This window comes from Pongo pygmaeus, chromosome 6, assembly GCF_028885625.2.
Source record: "Pongo pygmaeus isolate AG05252 chromosome 6, NHGRI_mPonPyg2-v2.0_pri, whole genome shotgun sequence".
Lineage (NCBI taxonomy): Eukaryota > Metazoa > Chordata > Mammalia > Primates > Hominidae > Pongo > Pongo pygmaeus.
Genome location: NC_072379.2, coordinates 120,613,982 through 120,619,981, shown reverse-complemented (window position 1 = coordinate 120,619,981; position 6,000 = coordinate 120,613,982). Strand labels below are relative to the sequence as shown.

Sequence of the window (6,000 nt, the reverse complement as noted above, 5' to 3'; positions counted from 1 at the left end):
CACACAATTCAAAGAAAGATAGGTATGTTGTAATGCTCTAATTTCCCTTATTATTTGGGGTAGACAAACGAGATAAGGACTTACCAGGCAAATTTGACTATATACGCTAAGCATTCTTTCCTCTAAAAATAAAATAATAATAATAACCAGGGGCCGGGCACGGTGGTTCATGCCTGTAATCCCAGCATTTTGGGAGGTCAAGGTGGGTGGATCACTTGAGGTCAGGAGTTTGAGACCAGCCTAGCCAACATGGCAAAACTCTGTCTCTACCAAAAATACAAAAATTACCCAAGCATAGTGGCACACGACTGTAATCCCAGCTACTCAGGAGGCTGAAGCAGGAGAATAGCTTGAACCTGGAAGGTGGAGGTTGCAGTGAGCTGAGATGGTGCCACTGCACTCCAGGCTCGGTGACAGAGTGAGACTCTGTCTCAAATAAATAAACAAACAAACAAATAAAATAACCAGGAGAATTTAAGACAAAAGTAAAAATTCCATTTTTGGTAAAATTAGGAGATGACATCATTTGGCTGTTTCCCCACATAAATCTCATCTCAAATGGTAATCCCCACATGTCAAGGGAGGGTCATGGTGGGAGGTGATTGCATCATGGGGGCGGTTTTCCCCATGCTGTTCTCATGATAGTGAGGAAGCTCTTATGAGATCTGATGATTCAAAAGTGGCAGTTCCCCCTGTGCTGTCTCTCTGTCTCTCCTGCCATCTTGTGAAGAAGGTACTTGCTTCTCCTTCACCTTCTCCCATGATTGTAAGTTTCCTGAGGCTTCCCCAGCCATGAGAACTGTGAGTAAATTAAACCTCTTTCTTTATAAATTACCCAGTCTCAGGTAGTTCTTTATGGCAGTGTCAAAATGGACTAACACAACATATGTCTACAGGAAATTTACTTTTTGAGCAAAGAACATACGTATAAATTAAAGAAATAGATACGTTTAAATAAGCAAATACAGAACATTGGTACCAGGAGTGGAGTGCTGCTATAAAGATAACATGAAAATGTAGAAGTGACTTTGGAAATGGGCAATGGGCAGGGGTTGGAACAGTTGAGAGGGTTCTGAAGAAGACAGGAAGATGTGGGAAAGTTTGGAACTTCCTCGAGACTTGTTGAATGGTTTTGACCAAAATGCTGATAGTGATATGGATAATGAAGTCCAGGCTGAGGTGGTCTCAGATGGAGATGAAGAATTTATTGGGACTGGGGTAAAGGTCACTCTTTCTATGCTTTAGCAAAGATACTGGCAGCAAGTGTTTTGCCCCTGCCCTAGAGATCTGTGGAACTTTGAACTTGAGAGAGATGATTTCAGGTAATCGGTGGAAAATATATCTAAGCAGCAAAGAATTCAAGCAGTTACCTGGCAGATTCTGAAAGCATTCAGTCATATGCATTCACAGTGATTATCTGAAACTTGAACTTTTCTTTACAAGGGAAGCAGAGCATAAAAGTTTGGATAATTTTTAGCCTGACCATGAGGTAGAAAAGAAAAACCCATTTCCTGGGGAGAAATTCAAGTCAGCTCTAGAAATCTGCATAAGTAATAAGGAGCCGAATGTTAATAGCCATGACAAGGGGGAAAATCTCCCTAGGGCATGTCAGAGATCCTCACTGCAACCTCTCCCATCACAGGCCTGGAAGCCTAGGAGGAAAAGATGGTTTCATGTGCTGGGCTCAGGGCCCTATTCCTCTGTGAAGCCTTAGGATTTGGTGCCCTGTGTACTAGCTACTCCGTCTCCAGCTGTGGGTAAAAGGATCCAATGTAAAATTCAGGCCATGATTTCAGAGGGTGTAAGCCCCAACCCTTGGCAGCTTCCATGTGGTTTGGGGCCTGCAGGTACACGGAAGTCAAAAGTTGAGCTTTGAGAGCCCCCATCTAGATCTCAGAAGCTGTGGGGAAATGTCTGGATGTCCAGGTAGAAGTTTGCTGCAGGAGCAGAGACCTCATAGAGAACCTCTACTAGGGCAATGCAGAGGGTAAATGTTGGCTTGGAGCCCCTACACAGAATCCCTACTGGGGCACTGCCTAGTGGACCTGTGAGAAAAGGGCCACCATCCACCAGACCCCAGAATGGTAGATCCACCAACAGCTTGTACCATGGACTTGGAAAAGCTGCAGGCACTCAATGTCAGCCCATAAAAGCAGCTGTGGGGGTTGTACCCCACAGAGCTCAAGGCCTTGGAAGCCCACCCCTTGCATCAGCATGCCCTGGATGTGAGACATGGAGTGAAAGGAGATTATTTTGGAGCTTTAAGATTTAATGACTGCCCTGCCAGGTTTCAGACTTCCATGGAGCCTGTAGCCCCTTGTTTTGGTCAATTTCTCCAATTTGGAATGGGAATATTTATCCAGTGCCTGTACCCCCATTGTATCTTGGAGGTAACTAACTTGCTTTTCATTTTACAGGCTCATAGGGGAAGGGATTTGCCTTGTCTCAGATGAGACTTTGAACTAGGACTTTTGAGTTAATGCTGGAATGAGTTAAGCCTTTGGGTGACTATTGGGAAGGCACGATTGCTTTTGAAATGTGAAAAGCACATGAGATTTGGCAGGGGCCAGGGGTGGAATAATATAGTCTGGCTCTGTGTCCCCATGCATATCTTCTCTTAATTGTATCTCCATGTGTCAAGGGATGGACCTTGTGGGAGGTGACTGGATCATGGAAGCAGTTTCCCCCATGCTGTTCTCATGATAGTGAGGGAGTTCTCCTGAGATCTGATGTTTTAAAAGTGGCAGTTTCCCCTGTGCTCTCTCTTCTGTTGCCTTGTGAGGAAGGTACGTGCTTCTCCTTCACCTTCTGTCATGATTACACATTTCCTGAGGCCTCTCCAGCCATGTGGAACTGTGAGTCAATAAAACCCCTTTCCTTTATAAATTACTCAGTCTCAGGCAGTTCTTTGTAGCATGTGAAAACAGACTAATACATGATAAAAATTTCAGGATATATTTAAGAGCTTCTAAAAGCTTCTGTTAAATATAGAAGCCAATAAGAGAAAGTGGAGATAAGCCGAAGAAAGAATCCAGAAGCTGCAGAAAATCCTAGGGAAAACACATTTCCTGTAGGTGATAGGTATACTTGGATGCACAAAACCAATGCTCTTTAACTGGGCCAAAAAATGAGAAAAATATTGAGCAGCTTAATCCAAGAAGTCACTCAGGACCAAGTTACAATCAGAGAAGCAGGGGAGATCTATGACATGAAAATGACATTTGCAGGAAGAAGTCTGTCTTTGTGTTAATTTAGAAGAAAGCAATTAGGTTCTAAAAGCATCTTAAAATTCTACTCTGTCCCAGCAACCAAGAATTTCTTGCAAACACTATCCAACTCATTCAAAACACAGGTAACAATAACAATTAGCAAAGGGCTGATGCAATTCATTTAAAGGCAAGTATAAAAAGTAATTAGCACATTATCCAATAAATAAGCTATAAAGAAAAAGGAAGAATAGATTAGCAAAATTTTGAAATAAATAAAGAATACTCCAGAAAAAAAATGTTGATATGGAGCAAATAAAGAACCTAGACCATACTTTGGGAGGCTGAGGCAGGCGGATCATGAGGTCAGGAGATTGAGACCATCCTGGCTAACATGGTGAAACCCCATCTCTACTAAAAATACAAAAAATTAGCTGGGCGAGGTGGCGGGCGCCTGTAATCCCAGCTACTTGGGAGGCTGAGGCAGGAGAATGGCGTGAACCCTGGGGGGTGGAGCCTGTAGTGAGCCAAGATCACGCCACTGCACTCCAGCCTGGGCGACAGTGAGACTCTGTCTCAAAAAAAAAAAAAAAAAAAGAGCTTAGACCAATCTTTGTCCCCAAATTAAAACAAAATAAGCAAATAACAAAATTTAATGAAACTATTGCTTCTATGAAGGAAAATGCAACAATATAGCAAATATGCCGGAAATCAGGGAACAGATGGCAAGAAAACAGCAAGACATGAAATTATATTGGCTAAACATAGAAAATAAAAGGCAAAAATAAAATAAACAAAGAAATAAAAAGGATATGAGAAGGAATACAAAAGCAAAGGAACACTGTAAAAAACATAGATGATAGAAACAAGAGAAAGAGAGAAGGATAGAAAATGAGATAGAATTAAAGAAATAATTAAATAGGAAAAATACATAAAAAGACAAAGATGGTGCAACACACACATAATTGGAATTCGTAAACAACCTAAATCAAAATAAAATTACAGAACAAATATTTAAATATAATTCAAAGAAATTTTCTTGAAATTATAAAGAAGGCTTGAATGTGTCTGTGTGTGTGTGTGTGTGTATATGTGTAAGACATAAAACATGCCAGGAAAAATTAATCTAGAAAAGTCAATAATGAAAAATAACCTGGAAAACATGCCATATTATGCTTCTTCAACCTCCACAGCAACATTTAATGTCAGAAGACAGTGATCTAAACAATCCTATAAAGAAAAAAAAATGTAACTGAAGGAATCATTTTCTAGCCCAACTGACTTCCAAGTATAAGGGCCATAGACAAACAGTTTGCAATAGTCAAGAAACCAGATAACATTACTTCCACTAATCTTTCTTGAAAAAACTACTGGAGAATAAGTTTAGCTATTATGATATGATGCATATTGAACATACTTAACAATACACCTAAGGCTAAGACAAATGTGGGGTTTACAGTGACACATCAGTATAAATATTGTATGTCCTATAAATAAGAAATATCACTGACAAAAATTGGAAGGAGCTAGGAGGAAAAAGGCAGATTAAGCATTCTGATTGCCTTATCTCAAATCACTGGAAGTAAAAAGAAATTAAAAATTAACAAAGTAATAGAAGTATATGCATATCTGCTAGCATAAAACTAAACACAACAAACGATACTATTACTGAATAGTATAAAGTGTGGAAGGGAAAGAGAAGATGAATAGGAAGAAAAGATTTGCTAAATTTATTTATTTTTCTTGCTAGGGAACTAATAAACTATACACACACAAGCACACACACACAAACAAATACACACATGTGAAAGAAAACAGACCACATATTGAAAGATAAAGTGATGATGGGTAGGCAGTTCCAAGATGGCCAAATAGGAACAGCACCAGTCTATAGCTCCCAGCGTGAGCGACGCAGAAGACGGGTGATTTCTGCATTTCCAACTGAGGTACTGGGTTCATCTCACTGGGGCTCATCGGACAGTGGGTGCAGGACAGTGGGTGCAGCCCACTGAGTGTGAGCCAAAGCAGGGCGAGGCATCGTCTCACCCAGGAAGCACAAGGAGTCAGGGAATTCCCTTTCCTAGCAAAGGGAAGGGTGACAGATGGCACCTGGAAAATCGGGTCACTCCCACCCTAATACTGCGCTTTTCCAATGGTCTTAGCAAACAGCACACCAGGAGCTTATATCCTGTGCCTGGCTTGGAGGGTCCCACACCCACGGAGCCTCGCTCATTGCTAGCACAGCAGTCTGAGATCGAACTGCACGGTGGCAGTGAGGCTGGGGGAGGGGTGCCTGCCATTGCTGAGGCTTGAGTAGGTAAACAAAGTGGCCTGGAAGCTCGAACTAGGTGGAGCCCACCACAGCTCAAGGAGGCCTGCCTGCCTCTGTAGACTCCACCTCTGGGGGCAGGGCATAGCTGAACAAAAGGCAGCAGAAACCTCTGCAGACTTAAATGTCCCTGTCTGACAGCTTGGAAGAGAGTAGTGGTTCTCCCAGCATGGAGTTTGAGATCTGAGAATGACAGACTGCCTCCGCAAGTGGGTCCCTGATCCCTGAGTCACCTAACTGGGAGGCACACCCCAGTAGGCGCAGACTGACACCTCACATGCCCAGGTACCCATCTGAGACAAAGCTTCCAGAGGAACGATCAGGCAGGAACACTTGCGGTTCATCAATATTTGCTGTTCTGCAGCCTCCACTGCTGATAGCCAGGCAAACAGTGTCTGAAGTGGACCTCCAGCAAACTCCAACAGACCTGCAGCTGAGGGTCCTGACAGTTAGAAGGAAAACTAA

The 6,000-nt window shown here is 42.4% G+C and overlaps 1 long non-coding RNA gene across 1 annotated transcript in view; it reads left to right on the top strand.

Moving 5' to 3' along the window:
• The first annotated feature begins 714 nt into the window (after window positions 1-714).
• Window positions 715-6,000, top strand: part of LOC129041169 (uncharacterized) — a 50,021-nt gene continuing 44,735 nt past the window's right edge. The window contains exon 1 of the long non-coding RNA XR_008503812.1: window positions 715-801. This is a non-coding gene — a long non-coding RNA (uncharacterized LOC129041169). The remainder of the gene's footprint in view (window positions 802-6,000) is intronic.